The following is a 17179-nucleotide window of genomic DNA, read 5'->3' as shown; positions in this document are numbered from 1 at the left end:
TCAGCGAAAAGAGCCCACCAATAAGTCATCTAATTAAAATCGATAAAGGCAGCCCTATCTTTCGAAATATCTAAACCATGAAAAGTTGGCCTTAACTATATAAAAAGCCGGGTCTTTCGTTTTCACTTCGCCCTAGGCTTGCAATCGCGCCAACGCAGCCGGCCAGCTGCGATTTCCGTTCTCAATCAAGAACAATACTCAACAAGGATAAAGAACAAGCAGACGAGAACGACACTCAAGGGGGCGGACTCTCTACGGATAAGAAAATACTGCACTTCCGGGCATGAAGGCGAATGCCGAGAGGTCTCGGAAGAAGACCGCAGTCGGATTCATGCCCTCAGTGCACTGCTGTTTCCCTCACTCCTCCAACTTCTTTCCCGCGATCCCCTTTCTCGGAGCGTCCCTTACGCGTCCCTTTAGCACCCTGTTCTTTCTTCTCGGCCTTTTGCCGACTCACGCTGCAAAAGCAACAACCAGCCGCGGCCGCCAGGCGGCGCGGAGGCAGTGGAGCCGCGGGCCTGCGCGAGACGGGGCCATCGATTGGGGAGGGCCGGCGCTAATCGAAAGCGCCGCGTAGAGGTACACCAGCTGGGCCGGCGGAGCGCGTGCGGTCCCCTGGCCCGCAATGCATGGCAGCGCGGCCTACGCGCACGACGTCCCACCGACGCCCGCCGCGCCAGCGCGCCCCGTCCGATGCCCAGCCTCGACGCCCACGCGGTAAGTTGCTCGCTCACGAAAGAAGGAGGGGGACAGCCCCGGCCCGCGCGCGCGACTCGGGGCCCGCATTGTTTCGCGAGACGCGAGCGGCAGAAGGGCGCGCTCCTGCGACGAAACGCCGCCGTGGCGACGGTGGCGGATCACACGCAGGCCCAGTTCCTTTAAAGCCGCCGCGGCCTTGAGCGCCCGCGTGACACGGCTGCCCGAGATCTCGCGGACCTCGCATTGCCGTCTGGTCGCCGCAGCTTGTTGCCACTGGGCTTCCGGTCCCGCTGCCCAGCTGCGCTCGCGTTCCGCTGTCCGGCAATGCAGTCGATGTTCTTTTGGAATGCAGCGCCGGGTCCTGTTCACCGATAAGGAGACTTGAATCAATTTTTCTGCATTGAAAGAAAAATGCCGGCGAGCGAAGAACACGCACGCCTGGCCAACAAGCGGCGCTGTGCTTTCTTCACTGGCCATTGCCTCTCACGTTAATTCTCGAACGTGCCGAAACCAGCTGCGGCGCAGCGCGCAGTCAACTGCAGAGTGCGCTCGCATCGGACTCTATATAGTAGGCGCGATAGAGAAATGCTTTCATGGGACATTCCGTGTGTACAGGTACATTCGTTCCGGTACACCCAATCCGCTTAAAGCACTGCACGACTAGGTAGCAGAATGAAAGTTGGGCGCCACTGCACCCACGGCTGCCTTCTTCTCTCCCGTTATGAGTTATTTTTTGCGCGTTTTGTCGGCTACTTCTGTGAGCGCTTTTGGGGCGACTCGCAAATTCAGTCCACGTACCGCGGTTAGGAGAAGAGCGCCAGAAGCGCGAGTTTCATCGTACGCGAGACAACTGCGCTAAGCGTTCGCAGTCAGCCGCGCTGTGCATGGTTCTTCGTTGTCACGCGCTGAGGGAGCGAAAGAACAAACACCGCGCCTGTCGCTGCGGCGCGATATATGGGCTCTCTTGAAATTGAGCCGTTCTGCTGATCCCCCTCCGCTGCCGCCCGCGGCAACGGTCGCGTGCGTCTGTGCGTATGCTTGTGGTCCCGTACTGCGCTCTGCAGAAAACCAGCTCGCGCGAGAAAAACAAATGGCAGCTTCGCGACGAAGCTCGGTCCTTTCTTATGTTTACGGTGCTTTATAGCCTGTCTCGGAATAACCTCACTGGCTTTGTTTTCGTTGGTCTCCTTTTTTTGTCTCCGAGCCTAATCCTAACCCTGCCTCGGTTTTCTTGCTTGCTTTCTTTCTTTCGTTTTGCCCCCACCCGCCACACACGGCGTCACAGTGCCCCGTTTGAAGAACACCGTTGCATATGGTTTAGGAAAGGACGACGCGACAAGAAAAAGTAGCCCGAAGGCGGCTAGGAGAGACGACAATGCGCAGGAAAAGGAGGCCGGGAAATGTGGTCATACGAGCAATGGAGGCAAGCACAAAAGGAAGTACTGTCGGTCCCCCCACCTTTATCTCTTCGATCACAGAAGAAGACACGCGAATGCAAGAGAAACGCTCAAACTTAGGGCGGTTTTCTGAAGCTTTCGAGAACACTGATATGCGAAGGTGTAATTTTTTTCACTTACGACCGACACTGATATACAGGGTGATCATTTTTAAGTTGTACACAATCTTTGAGAGTAGCCTTTTGCAGACAACATAATTCTAGTCCTTGAGCTGGATTATTCAGAGAGGCGGATATTACTTGCATGAGAATTCGAAACATCTTTTCAACTATTTAACAACAATTCACTAAGTATCTTCTGAATTAATTGCTATACGGCACATATTGCAATTTACGAATTGTAGCCGGTGAGTTTGCAAGGCGGATCCACTTGGAAAGAATTTCCAGAATGACGCAAGTTTGGAGATATATGCGTCATCAAACTCAGCGTAAAAATTAAATGTTGTTCCACTTACTTTTTTTTTAACAAAACGCTATTTCATGCATTGAAGCACGAAAGTAACTGGAACGCCCACGTATTTCGTCCCACACTTTGGGAAATAATATCTCGAAACTGGGGTCATCCTGGAAATTCATTTCAAGTGGATACGTCTAGCAAGCTCACCGGCTACAATTCTTAAATTGCAATATGGGTCGTAAAAGAACTAACTAAGAAGCTAATTAGAGAATTTTCGTTAATTACTTGAATATCTCTTTTGATTTCTCGTGCTACTAATGTCAGCCTCTTCAAATAATCCAGCTCAAGGACAAGAAGCATGCCATCTGCCACCAGCTAATTCCATAAAACTTAAAAATGATCACACCGTAATTAAGACTTGACTGAAAAACAAAGCGCGCGCAACACGGGACGTGTCAACTTGTGAGCATTTTAAAACAAGGCACTAAAATTTCGGTACGATCGCGTTGTTGCTGTATTTCAGTTACAACCTTCTCCCCCCCCCCCCCCCCCCCTCTATGGTATATACCAACAAATTCACTCTGCTTATCCCGCCAAACACTAAGCGTGCGGTAGCTGCATCGAGATCTGCGCGAAATATGTGTGTCATAGATTTTGTGAGTGGCAGTATTAGTGCGGATGTAGCCTTCCATATCTTCTGGCAATCGCGTCGCCCATGCGGCTTCACGAAAAAAAATAAGCGAGTTCGTCACGATATAACACTCGGACACGAGTCTTGCAAAAAGCTCCAAAGTGTGCGCGACAACTTCACTCTCACTACTCAGATCCATGGGGCAAAATCAATGCCCTTATTCACAAAAAGCTATTATGCTAGAATTGTTCGATAGAGCGAATTCCGGCCAATTTCGAAGCTGGACATATTAGCGAATGCGGCAGGCCCACGTCGAAGAATGCTTACGAATGAAGAGCTTTGCCAATTGGGTCCCACTTGCGAAACGCGCCTCCCATTGTAGCCACGCCCACGGAAGCTACACATGAGGAACTCGTGGCCTAAGATGTACACAGTACTGCCTAGAAAAAGAATACACAATGTCGACACGACGTCGCCGTAAACAACGCGCTCTCCACTTCTGCAGCAGAACCACTCAGTCACAGCGTTTATGAGCAGTCCACATATCCACCCCAGTGAAAATACTTCGTTCCGTGGGTCATATAATCATTTCCCAATATTTATGCACCGTTTCGGAGACATATAACTCGTCCGCCGGACATCTAACTTTGGATATCCTACCAAGGGCGTTGCAATGATATTGCGCCTGCACCTTTTTCGGCCTACACGTGAATAGCGTACTTGACAACATGGAGACCTCGAAATTCTGGAGATTCACCAAGGTAGTCGCGGGGAAACGACAAAAGCAAAAATAAAAATAATAACAAACGAAATGAAATAAAGAAAAACTACGATAATTTTTTTCTGGACCACAGCAACGTCAAAAACAGCTCTGACTGGCTGTCAGTACAGTTCTTAGACGTCTCGGAGCTCGTACTGTGCCTGGAGACGGCGCGCGCAAACGTGTATAATTATGGAAGATGTACACCCGTGAGCAAAAGTGTATGGACGACAGGGTCGCCGAAAAAAACTAAATTTCTTTGTAATTATCACGCATAAACTGAAATTGAGCCCATTGCAAAGTTCGCAATTTCAAGTTTGGACCGCAGTCCTTAATTTCGAGGTGCATTTACAGGCACAAGAGAAAAATCGGCTTTTAAAGCCGACTTTTCCGCTCTTAAAGCCGAAGGTTAAGCGTCCTGAATCTTTTTTTATTATTGTTGTTGTTATTTGTTTCGCGGTGGGGTTGGGGCAGTTTTGCCGGAGGTTCATGGTCATGTCCGTACAACCGGTAGAATTGTTCGGGAGAGTTTGTTGGCATGGAATAGTTGTCCTCCCAGAGGCCTCATTTCATTTTCCTTGTGACAGATTTTTCAATTTTCATATCTTCAAGTTATAATTGGAATCTATCATGCCTGCTGATCATGCATGCATCGTACTATGTGTATTTCTGATGCAATTTACGTCGAAAACTTTAGCTAGTTCAATATGCGGCTTCTGCTTTGCAGTATAAGCCTAGAAGAATAATAAATACAATGCACTTCCGCGCGCGCGTGCGCACACGTGTGGACGCGACATATCCGGTCCCATATTTATAAAGAATCTCTTACGCTAACATTCTTTGTAAGACCAGCCAGTCCTGATGCTGGAGCTATTATCAGTGACGACGGTCAGCCAACGGCAAGGAGCATGCCCTTACGAACGGAAAGCTTCGTGAATTCGGCCCCTGAGCTTGCCGTGTGGGCGTTCTGCCCGTTGCATCTCTCACACAGCGTTCTGCTGCGAACGTAATATTTACTATCGCGAACACTATGAAAAAAAAGGCCATGACATGTCCGTGCAATGTGTCCAGCATGCACGACGTCCCCATGACGCATAAAGTGAATAAATCACGTGCCAGGGATATCCATATCCTGCAGTATAGATGTTCAAAGGATATACCCTGGACGTCATTGTTGTCACTGGGACGTCAGATATTTAACTCTACAGCAATAAGACTTCTCGAAAAAAGCAAGTAAAAATGCTGAGGGAAGGCTGTTTTAACCTTAGCTGCGTGATTTGTTTACGAACTTCAGCCAATTCTGAGCACGCAAGAAACAGCGTGCGACAACTTCGAACCGAAGTTCGAATGTAACTTCAAGCTGGATAAACTTTACGAGCTTGGAAAGCAAAATACGTACCGTAAACTGAAAACGGGTGATCGTTAACGCTTCCTATAGAGCACCTACCGGTGAAAGTATAAGAAGGAAGTCAAAACGACGTAGCCGTTGAAAAGAATAAAACACAAGTATGTTTTAGAGAACAATTGTTAGGCAAACTGCTTAACGTACAGCTTGTCTTCTCGCGATCGCTTGCAAAATATTTTTTAAAGTTATATTTGCTTAGGAGTGAGTATAAACGGCGAATATCTCAGCGACCTTCGATTTGCAGATGACATTGTCCCGTTCAGCAAAACTGGGGACGAATTACAACAAATGATTGAGGACCTGAACAGAGAGAGTGTAAGAGTGGGGTTGAAGATTAATATGCAGAAGACAAAGATAATGATCAATAGCCGGGCAAGGGAACAAGAGTTCAGGATCGCCAGTCAGCCTCTAGAGTATGTGAAGGAGTACGTTTACCACGGTCAAGTACTCACAGGGGACCCTGATCATGAGAAGGAAATTTACAGAATAAAAATGGGTTGGAGCGCATACGGCAGACATTGTTAGATCCGGACTGGAAGCTTACCATTATCATTAAAAAGAAACGTGTACAATCAGTGCATTACACCGGTGCTAACATATGGGGCAGAAACTTGCAGACTGACAAAGAAGCTCGAAAACAAGTCAAGAACCGCGCAAAGAGCGATGGAACGAAGAATGTTAGGCGTAACGTTAAGAGACAGGAAGAGAGCGGTGTGGATCAGAGAGCAAACGGAAATAGCCGATATTCTAATTAACATTAAGAGCAAAAAATGGAGCTGGGCAGGTCCTGTAATGCCTAGGTTATATAACCGGTCGACCATTAGGGTCACAGAACAGATGCAAAGAGAAGGAAAGCGCAGTCGAGGACGCCAGAAGACTATAGGTATGGTGATGAAATTAAGAAATTCACAGGCGCTAGCTGGAATTGATTGGCGCCGGACAGGGGTAATTGTAGATCGCAGGGAGACGCCTTCGTCCTGCAGTGGACGAAGACGTCTGGTGATGACGGCTGATGATGACGATGATGCCGCACACTTTGTGTTCATTTATATACCGATCCTATCCTCGGAAGAAGTGCGCATTGCAAATTACAAGACTTGTGTTCAGCTCTCAACATTAATAAATATCTCAAGCATTCGAAGAAGCTCCCTCAGTTACACTGAGTGATCGGTGCCCTGTCAGTATGCTATTCAGGGATTCAAGACATTAGTATCAAGGTTTCGAAACATTTCTCCGCTTACGACGAAACATAAAATCGTATACAAAACACTTACAAACAAGGAGCACTTATAAACAATTTGCATTATTGTTTGCGAGGAAGCAAGCGGACACTTATTTGCAATGACTGCTCGCCGTGGTAGAGCAGCATCTAAGCTATGGTATTTCATGCATCAGCCACAGTTCCATGTCCCCCATTGTAGAGTAGCAGGACACAGCAAGCTTTAGCTCAGGCCGACCTCTCTGCCTTTATGTAAATAATTTTTTTTTCTCTCACAGTTTCATGGTCAGTGTCTCTCGATCATCAATGCACGTTACCCAAGTTGGCTCTGCCAACCGCACGTTAACGAGCGACCGTTATTGCTTTTGTTGAGCGAGTCATGCACTATACCTTAACCATCCTTCGGCCCTTTCAAGTGATGTTCTCTTTCACCGCACTTGCACTCTTAACTAAGCATACATACATTTACCACCTGCCACCAGCGCTTAATTTTTAAAGAGGGAACCAAAGAGACTAAATTCACGCGAGCCCTCGGACGCAATCAAGTGCTGCAGTGTATCCAGCGCTGATCTCTCACAAGTCGAGGTTTCGATAAAAGCGCAGAGGAAGGAGGGTCGGCTAATAAAAAGAGCCCAGCGAATGGCGATCTCGAGTTTAATTTGCAGTTCAGAGGCAGGGTGCCTGGGGTGAAGCGGGAGAAGACGGGGGGGGGGGGGGGGGGAGGGGCAGACTTGACATTGACCTTGACAGCGCTGCTCCAGTTTAATTAAGGAAGAGCAATTAACTGAATTCCGATCTGATGGTGCCGCGGCTGGCGTTTGGCCGCCCCCCTGATCGACTGACGCTGCACCCTGCCGCGTAACGAAGTGCGACAGTGTGACGCGTGCTGTAAAGTATAGGAGGGCATCCCAGCACCTCGGCCTGAGAGAATGCGCCCTTTCTACCATACCGCACAGTTTATTTACCTGTCTGTTCACTGATCACCGCGCTGTTTTGCTCTTGCGATAACGAATCGACCGCCTCCCTCACGTTTACACGTCCTCGTGAGAAGCTGTGACTCGAGAAAGGGCGCCGTACTTACTGCGCAGCACATCGGCCTATCCTTTTTCTCGCGACGCAAGCGCCACATCGTTTCGCGCCAGGAGATTAAATTCAATGACACATCCGCAGTATAGGCCATCTGATGTGTACGAAGGTACTTCGATGCCGGTAACGTCTTTATTTATTTATATATATATATATATATATATATATATATATATATATATATATATATATGTGTGTGTGTGTGTGTGTGTGTGTTTTCTTCTTCGTAATTTCTTTTTTTTTTCCATTTTGGCGGTGAGGTCAAGTAGGGAGAGTTGCTGCAATGAGGCGCCTCGAGTTGGCAGGCGTTCTTTGAGCGCGTATGAGCGCGGTCAGCGAGTCGTTTCCAGCTTTGCTGCGCAGCCACCAACCTTTACCGCGCGTGTAATGCGCGCTGCGAACGTGTGCCTTCGCCCTGATCGCCCGCAGAGTGTAACACGCCATTCCGTTCCGTTTATTTCTGAAAGTGCCCGCGAACAGCTTTACGCCTTAGCATTGGTGCACGTGTGCTATACAGGGTGTCCCAACTATCGTGCACCAACATTTAAAGATGTGCAAATGCCACGTGGCAGGACAGAACCGAGGTTGTGTTGTTTGCCGTCGCTTGGAGGTACCCAGATTATGTTTTTTTTCATTCCACCTGATTAGATAAGTAGTCTTAATTAATTAATCAACTTCTCGAATGTTATAATCAGATGAAAATTGCCAATGACGAAATTGTAGAGCAACGCGAAAAACTTCCGATACGGCTTTCTGTTGGTACGTTTCTACGGTGTCTGTGGTACGTGCTACATAAAGGTGCTTTTTCCGAGCGTGAAAGCAGCCCGCGAATGCACGCAGAATTGCCGCGCGACAGGCCGCTCGAGGCACTTTTCGTGCATTCGCGGGCTTCTTTCACGCTCGGAAAAAGCACCTTTATGTAGCACGTACGGAGCAACAGAAAGCCGTATCGGAAGTTTTTCGCGTTGCTCTACAATTTCGTCATTGGCAATTTTCATCGAATTATAATATTTGAGAAGTTGATTATTTTATCAAGACTAATGATCTAATTAGGCGGAATGCAAAAACATAATCTGAGTATCTCCAAGCGACGGCAAACAACATTACTTTGCTTCTGTCCAGCTGCGTGGCATTTGCACATTTTTTTTTAAATTTTGGGCACGATAGCTGGGACACCTAGTACATTCCTAGCCACGCCAATGCCACTAATTGTCATTTTAAAAGAAGACAGTTTTGCTGTTTTTTTTCGTTCTCCCGCTCTATCGACCGCTCGAGGGGTCGTCGACGGCGCAAGTGCTCGCGCAAAAGACACAGGGAAATGAGCGTGCATAATTATTGCACTTCCGCAACACCGGCCTTGTGACGCAGGCGTACATTGATTAGCTCGACGAGTAACGCGAGACTACTGCTACTGTACATGTAGGCCGATACAGAGGACCGCAGGCGTAGCTAAGGTTATGAAACTATAACATAAAGCGTGTCCCTCCTTCTCGCCTCGCTGCAGAAATATCTTCTACCTAAGCGTTGACTAAACACGGGTGATGCTTAATTGAACGTGGAAGAAATTATTATAAGAGTAATATGAACGCAACAGAACGATATGCCTTTATAATGGGTCATGTGAAATCCTTTCGAATAATGGCCGGGTCATATAGAATCAGCGGTCTACCTGGAAATCTATTAAATCCTGGAAGCATAGAAGCTGCCTTAAAGTATCTTAGTAAAGTAAGAAAAAAAAAGTACTTGCTGCCATCGCTTTATGGTTTGTGGCTACTGTGTACACGTGAGTATAGCGATAAAAAATTAACAGCCAGCTCCAGAAACGTGGGGCTCTTGTGAATTAGCAAAATATTCTTACTTTTTTAAAATTATTGCAGTTGGAAAAGAGAAAAAGTGAGTCCAAGAAAGAAGCCCTCGTTTCCTGTTCCAGCGAGCTGCCTGCTGTATACCTTCGCCTTTGTTGTTATCCTACGTCCATTATTATTATTATTATTATTATTATTATTATTATTATTATTATTATTATTATTATTATTATTATTATTATTATTATTATTATTATTATTATTATTATGAGGAAAAAGAAGTTGTTGATAAGCAGATACCTGGCGGCCACCTGCTGAACTTCGCCACAATGCACCAGCGTAACTCAATGGTCGGGAATTTTTAAAAATTATATTTCGAGAGGGCCTCCCGAATTTCAACAACTTTTAGTTGGCAACGACAATACAGTACGCCCTTCTAATAACATGCGTGTTCACAGCACTTATTCGTAATTTTCCTGCTGCGTTATAGCAGTGTTCTAATCCTGACCAAACCACTGTTATAACGCAGCGGTGACGTTTGCACTAAGTGCCGTAAATACGTAGGTTAATAAAAGGGCGTATACCCTGTCGACGTTGCTAAATGAAAGTTGTTGAAATTCCGATGGCCTTCTCGAAATATAATTTTTGTTTAAATACCGACGGGGCAATGTTGGAAATTTCGTGACGTAGAAGAAGAAGGAAGCAACTCGTAAAAACTCCTACAAACTAGTGACGGAGACGTTCGCTTGCGTGCTGTCCCTTGAAACAAAAATCATCGAGGTTTCCCTACAGCAGGGTGTAAATATTAAGCTTTCCGAGTATACTCCAAGAGGATCCACGGAGAAAACGGAAGCGAGCACATCACTGTTCGTTTGCAGGGCATGTAGGGAAGGCCATTCACAGTTGACCCGGCGACAGTGGTGGGCAAGCAAGCGTTCGAGAAAAATAAAATAAACGAATGCAAAGCTCACAACTATGTGGTAGGCAAAGATTCTACAGACACGACGCCCACTACAGTCACGCCGCTCATTTATCCATCACGCTTATCTTACCGGTGGCATATCCTCTGCTTCCGGCCTAAGACGTTGCCTTCGCCCTCGACAACGGACCTCCTGCACAGCGCAACGTTACAGTGCCTCTACTATCACACGGTCCCGAAAGGGCAGAAATTGCTGCGGTCGCAACTGCAGTGTTTTTTTCACAAAGTCTGTCGTTCACGGCTGCCGAATACACGCTAAACAGGCTTTACAGAACAACTGCATTGGGTCACCGACCGGATATGTGACCCGAACTACGGTGCTCAGGATCGTCAGGCGCCTGGAGCTCCCAGCGGCATGACCACTCCGCAATGACTGCCCGAAGACAGCGACCTTCAGCAAACGCTCGTCATAGCGCCATAACTTACCTCCTCGCATCCTTTTCCGGGCTCGCAGTCACTCACGAAATTCGAAGAGCGCAAGACACGGGAAACATCGGGCAAAGATCGCAGTCGTCGGGCAAAATGTTACAGTGTAAGTCCGACTGGTCAAAAATTAACGCTGGGTGGCGGTTATTACCTATAGGACTCTGCGTTTTCGAAAGTTATTCTGCAGAAAAATTGGAGGGCGCTTTACAAAATGTATATATATATATGTGTGTGTGTGTGTGTGTGTGTGTAAGGAAGGCATAGGGAATGTTAATTGCCATGTTTAATCGAAATGTAGAAATAACAAGGCAAGGGGAAATGAACGTGGACGAAAAGATACCCTTGCCGCAGGTGGTAGCCGAATCTGCATCTTCCGCATTATGCGCGCACTGCTTTGCCATTTAAGCTATCGCAGCGGCTATCCTCCCATCCACTTTCTTCGGTGTTTGTGCACATGTACCACAAAAACTTAGCCCTGGGAGTGTTAGCTAGCGCCGCTCAAGACCAAGGTGGTAGATGTAAAATAACTTTTGCTTTCTTTTTTTTTACTCCAGGCGTCGCGCAGTACGTGAGCATAGCAGCAGGCAACTGGCCAATAAACCCTCGTATATGCTATGCTTCATGGCTTCAAGACTGCCGAATTGGAGGCTCTCAATATGCGATGAGCGAGAACAATAAAGGAATCCGAGGGGCTCGGGCCTTTTGCTAGCCACAACCATTTTATTTCACTTAAACACGACAGGAAATCTCTCCGACTCGTTTCTCTGACAATTTCATTGTCTGTTTCTTCGTGTGGTTGCGACTATCCACATCCTTGGGGCTAAACCATTTGGCGGAAGGCCACCATCTGAGCAGCCCTCGATGATAATAATGAAGACATATTAAAGCGATAAAGCGATCGAATTGAGGCGAACCACAGAGCCAGCACACCAGACCGCCCTGTCTGTCCTTGCCCTGCGGTTTGTCTCAATTGGTAGCCGTCTTTCTTCGTTACACATGTGAACCGATCTCTTTCTTTCCTTGTTAGACATGCCAACAAATTAGCCAGGCTAGTAATAAATCTTTGAGGATACCGGAAGGGGGTCGATAATCGAACTGGCGTAGTCGGATAAGACGAAAGCGAACATTCTTAGAGACACGATGCCGTGGTTTATGCATGCGCCTGTAGGTTTTGCCTGAATTCGAAACCATTTCCTCGGTGGAAGAGTCATTTACCCAGTGTTCCTTACCCATTTGGGAGATTCCGCATTCAGAAAGACGAAGAAAATTAAAGCTAAGTTAACAAAGAGCTGAAAGTGAGGAAAAAAAAAGATTGTAGCCATGTGACTGTGCAGTCGGCCAATTCGTAGGTAGTTCTTCAGGTATATATGCATCTTAAGAAATTTTATCGGCGAGTGCCTTGCGAATTTCGAGGGGACGCATATCCATAATGATAACTAAACATGAACGCTATTGTACTTGTTTAGTGACCAATTATACCCCCGCATTCATTTGTCATGTTTTTCGCGCTGTCCTCTATAAGAATAACAAGCATTGTAGGTGCATTACTTCAAGGTGCTTGCTTTAGTGCAAGGCCTCGAATCTACAGGGTGTCCCAGCTAACTTTAGCCAGAGTTTAAAAAGATGCAAATTCCACGTAACCGGGCAGAACAAAGGTAATGTTGTTTGCCGTCGGTTGGAGATACTCCGATGATTTCTTTCATCCTGCCTAATTCGATAATTAGTTTTGATTAATTAATCAACTTCTCAAGTATTACAATTAGATGAAAAGTGTCAATGATAAATTTTAGAGCGACATGAAAAACTCCCGATACAGCTTTCTGTTGCTCAATACGTGGTACATAAGAGTGTTTTTCCGAGCGTGAAAGAAGCCCGCGAATACACGCAAAATTGTCGCGCGACTGGACGCTCGAGGCACTTTACGTGTATTTATTTATTTATTTATTTATTTATTTATTTATTTATTTATTTATTTATTTATTTATTATACCGCAAAGGCCCCACAGAGATGGGGTATTACATGAGGGAGGGGCTTAGCTTAACCAAACAGTGATTCGAGAGCAGCCTTGAAGTGACGAGCAGCGGAGTGGTGCGTGACGTCGGCAGACAGACTGTGCCAGTCCCTTGCGGTTTTCACAAAAAAAATGATCGTAGATGGGAGGTAGTCTGCGCCGACGGAGGATACACGGCTTTTCTGTGGTTAATGCGGCTGAACTCAAGATGAGCTGGTAATATAGCTGAAATCTGGAGTGGTGAATGATAGAATTTGTGAAAAAGACACAGTCTAGAAATATATCGTCGTGATTATAGAGTAGTAAGACCGGCACGGGCTTTTAGTTCAGACACGCTTGCATGATAAGAATATTCAGAGTAAATAAACCGGGCTGCACGGTTTTGAACTGATTCCAGTGTATTAGATAGGTTATGTTGATGAGGATCCCAGACAGAGCATGCATTCGCTGCATATAGCAGCGAGTGTCGTCTTGTGTGTCTTCTCTGTGTCCTTGTCAGTGCGCTACTTCACCAGCAAGGTATGATGATCAATCACCAACTAGCCCAACTTTCCACATTACAGAGCATGCATATTCTAACTTAGGGCGGACATATGTAACATAAGCTAATAATATTACTGATGGGGGAGCAAAAAGTCTTAGGTTTCGGCGGAGAAAACCGGCATTGGATAAGTTAATGACATGATGTGACCAAGTTAGGGTAGTTGAAAAGGATATGCCGAGCTATTTAGATGTGTCAACGGATGAGATTTCGGAGCCGTATATGGTGTATTTCCCTGATTGGTGATGCTGTCTGCGATGGAAAGAAACGAGTGAGGTTTTTTTTTTAGTATTTAAAAACACCAGCCATTCGCTACACCATAATTCAATGCGTTTTAGGTCATATAAGCAAATCCATGTCTGAAGTGTTAGTTATGCGTCGATAAACTACACTATCACCTGCGAACAATCGAATATTAGAAGAGATCCCAGTAGGAAGGTCATTAATGTAAATTATAAAGAGTAGTGGTCCGAGAACTGTGCCTTGTGGTACGCCCGAAAGTACAGAAGATCGTTTAGATGACTGCGTGTTAGCAAATACAAACTGCTGCCGGTTAGTGAGAAAGCTACGTATCCAGTCCAGTACAAATGGATTAATATTGACACCGGAAAGTTTTAGGAGTAGCTGTTGGTGCGGAACTTTGTCAAATGCATTTTCAAAGTCTAAGAAAATCGCATCTACAGGTACGTTCAAGTCGAGGTTAGAACTTGGATCATGAAGAAATAAAGCTAGTTGGGTGTCACATGAAAGACATTTACGGAATTCATGTTGAGCAGTACGAAATAGGTTATTGGACACTAAAAAGTTTACGATCTGAGAGTAAATAACATGCTCCATTAGTTTGCAAGAAACACTGGTGAGTGAAATGGGACGATAGCTAGCGCACAACGATGGAGGACCTTTTTTGGGAACTGGAACAATCTTGCCTACTCTCCAGTCTTCCGGCACCACTCCTGATGACAATGAGTGCTGAAAAATAGCACATAAAATCGCGCTCACGTTTGTTTTGATGTTTTTCAGCATTTTAGCACTTATTTCATCGACACCAGACGATGATGTAAGTTTTAATGAATCAATTAGTTTCTCAATGCCGTAAGGACAAAAGGTAATATCAGGCATGACTGCATGATCCAAAAGAGGGAAGCGAGGTAATATGTTAACAGGTTCAATTGTGAAGACGAAAGAAAAAGTACGGTTAAGTTGTTCAGCAGTTTCGCAATCAGGAATACGATGGTTTTGTTTATCAAACAGAGCTAATGGCTGGGAGTTATTAGGGTTAATAACCTTCCAGACTTTTTGGGGGTTATTTCTTAACATAGTCGGCAGCGTTTGCGAAAAAAAAGCGCGTTTTTCTTTATTAGCTAGAGCTTCGAATTGTTTTTCTGCAATGTAATATTTATTCCTTGTGCTTGCGTTGTTACATCGTATAGCCGAGCCAAAAAGCCCTTTCTTTTTATTGTTAAGACGCTTTAGTGTGATGTTAAACTACGGGGATGACTGTTTTTCGGTTAGGGTGATAACGGGTACGTATCTTGCGGACACATCGAGCATATTGTTTTTAAAAAGCAGCCAGTTAGCGTCGACAGAACGCATAAAAAAACTGGTGTGGAATGAAACAGCAAAATGTGTTTCCGAGTTAATTCCCTTTGTCATACAGCCTGATCACTTTGGTTATCTTTGTAGGCTGTGTTAGCTGGCAGGAGTACGATGCAGGGATTATGGAATGATCATTAAGACCAGCCAGATGCGTCATCGCATATACTTTGGCAGGATCAAAAGCAAAAATGAGGTCGGAAAATAAATAAATTATGGGGTTTTAGTTGCCAAAACTACTTTTTGATTATGAGGCACGCCGTAGTGGAGGAATCCGGAAATTTCGACCACCTAGCGACCTTTAACGTGCACCTAAATCTAAGTACACGGGTGTTTTCGCATTTCGCCTCCATTAAAATGCGGCCGCCGTGGCCGGGATTCGATCCCGCGACCTCGTGCTCAGCAGCCCAACACCATAGCCACTGAGCAACCACGGCGGGTAAAAATGAGTTCGAGTATGTTAGAAGAATTAAAACTTTGGCGTGCAGGTTCAGTGACAAGTTGCGTTAATCCAAAGGTTAGGCATGAGTTAACAAAATCGCTTTCGGTAATGTGTTGCGAAGGTGCTGATGTCAGGTTAGTCCAGTTTATTGCGGGAAAGTCAATATCACCCAACAGTAACATTGGAGAGTGGTGATGTAATTCAGTTACCGAACGCGATGTTTCGTGGAATTCTGTAACCAAGTTAGGATCATTACCAGGGGGGCGATGGCAGACTGCGATTATTGTGGGTGGGTAAGACGCGCTACACAGGATGTACAGAATTTCTAAGGAGGCTTCTTTCACGCTCGGGAAAACACTTTTATGTGCCACGTATTGGGCGACAGAAAGCTGTATCGGGAGTCTTTCATGTCGCTCTAAAATTTATCATTGACACTTTTCATCTAATTATAATACTTACGCAATACTTACTTACGTCGCAAATTGAAACTTATGCTCTACATCCCCAATCCCGTGCAGCGCTGCGAGTGCTAGGGTTCGCGTCAGTGTGTTTTGAAGCAGGGAGGAGGTCTCGCCCATTGTGCGCTACTAAACATTCCGTGATGCTTCAGTTCAATCGGCACTGCGCGGAGTGCGATCGAAGGCCGACAATAACGGAGCTGAGCATGTGTTGGTGGGCTAGTTGGTTAAGCATGATTACAAAGACGGCGCCGAATAAAACAACACACGAAGAAGGGACACGAGACAGCACGTAGGCGCACTAAAAACTGTGGTGTGTTGTTTTATTCGGCGCCGTCTTTGTAATAAAGGAGCCCTTCCTCTGGCTCTCTTTTCAAGTTGTCTCACGAAACCCTCGCTTCACTGAGATGGAATATAGTCGTTCGAAAAAAACTTTGTCGTGACTTGAAAAGCCTGTTCCTTTATAATGTTGACCGAGTGGTTTCAATGGCGCTGATGCTGCGTATTTTTTTTTTTTTTTTAAGTCGCGAACGAAAAGAGACCCGTGTATCTTGCAACAGAAATGAGTCATCCTAAGTTCTCGGATGAAAGAAAAGGTCGAGGCATTACGCAAGTGAACACACTGTTTCCCTGAACAGCTGTATCTGCGAAAAGAAGGTAGTAAAAATCAGCGGTAGAGCACCGGGAAACGTCGTTTTGGAATCTCGACCGCCTCGGTTCTCCGGCCGATTCTATGTTTCGAAATGCCGTATCCTTTAGACGAAGCTCGTTTGCGCTAGACGACGTCCTTACTCTTAAACAACTTCAACCTCACAAGCGGCGCGCCTGGCAACGTTCATAGGAGGACAGGCGGCTGCATGCTCGCTTCTCCAAATCGATCGCTTAAAACAAAATGCTCGATCCTCGCGCGCCACGCTTTCTCAAAATTATGAAACCATTTTCTCGACTAAAGCACGGTACCGGGCACTAGGCAGTCCTTTATTTAATCCGTTTAGGCAATTGAGGGCCGGCACACTTCCTCTTCTCACTTTGTGCTGATTCATAAAATGGGCACATCTCGACAAACAGGACGCGATGACTGGTTGACGCGGAAATAGAGAACGGCAGTGATGGACCTACCGAACGGTACGGGGCACCCGTTCACTGCATCACACAGGTGCTCATGCGCACGCATTTATCAAGAAAGGAATCAAGCGGCCTGGATGCGTTTCCCGCCCGTAATACACTGGCTGGCAAAACGGCGACAGCGTATATGCGGTCAACACACTGG

The 17179-nt window shown here is 46.1% G+C and overlaps 1 protein-coding gene across 2 annotated transcripts in view; it reads left to right on the top strand.

The window, feature by feature from the left end:
* Positions 1 to 612: 612 nt before the first annotated feature.
* Positions 613 to 17179, top strand: part of LOC142591706 (dual specificity protein phosphatase 22-like) — a 108839-nt gene continuing 92272 nt past the window's right edge. Inside the window, exon 1 of one of the 2 annotated variants that reach the window (XM_075703950.1) lies at positions 613 to 717. The gene's annotated coding sequence lies outside the window, so the exon portion shown is untranslated. Of the gene's footprint in view, positions 718 to 7697; positions 7777 to 17179 lie in introns of those variants that run through there. The other variant, XM_075703951.1, reaches the window with a different exon arrangement.

This window comes from Dermacentor variabilis, chromosome 1 (genome assembly GCF_050947875.1).
Source record: "Dermacentor variabilis isolate Ectoservices chromosome 1, ASM5094787v1, whole genome shotgun sequence".
NCBI classification, from domain to species: Eukaryota; Metazoa; Arthropoda; class Arachnida; order Ixodida; family Ixodidae; genus Dermacentor; species Dermacentor variabilis.
Note: the sequence above shows the minus strand (reverse complement) of the source record. Positions and strands in the feature narration are given on the sequence as shown.